We start from the raw sequence: 627 nt of genomic DNA on the forward strand, positions 1-627 counted from the left end.
CTCCTACATATTCATGGAATGATAAGAAGATATTATCAATGATTTTTTTGTTAATATATTTGTTAATTTAGATGAAACAGATGTTTTCTTCAAAGGTCCACACCAGAAAATATAGGTAACCTATTACTTAGGTATTCTTTAAAGAAATTTAATTTGTTTTTTAAAAAAACTTTCTATAATGTGTCGTCACTTGGGAAGTGGAGAAGAGTGTACACTGCAAACTTTGATATTTTCATGAAATTAATGTATGGTGCAGACTCATAGCAAGAAGGGAAGTGCCGCATAGGAAGCAGTTGCCAAGACAGTGGTATCAGTAGGGTCCATGCTCCATCCATTGAATAGACTGAAGGGTCTGTTTGCACCATAGCCAGTGGGAGAGAGGTGCTGTGAGGGGCTCGGAGCAGAGCTTTAAGTAGAAGAGGGCTGCTCTGCCCCCCAGGGGAAATTTGACCGTAAGTCCCACCCCTGATGAGGTTACAGCAGGAGTTATTGTACTGGATGAAACCAACTCTAGTAAGATCACTATTCAACATGAATGAAATTTTGGGAATTTTTAAGCTTTGTTTTATAGATATTATTGTTGGGCAATCTGAGGTATTGAAAGGTATCCTGATTTTTTTTTTTTTT

The sequence above is a fragment of the Chrysochloris asiatica genome, unplaced genomic scaffold (assembly GCF_000296735.1).
Source record: "Chrysochloris asiatica unplaced genomic scaffold, ChrAsi1.0 scaffold00611, whole genome shotgun sequence".
NCBI classification, from domain to species: Eukaryota; Metazoa; Chordata; class Mammalia; order Afrosoricida; family Chrysochloridae; genus Chrysochloris; species Chrysochloris asiatica.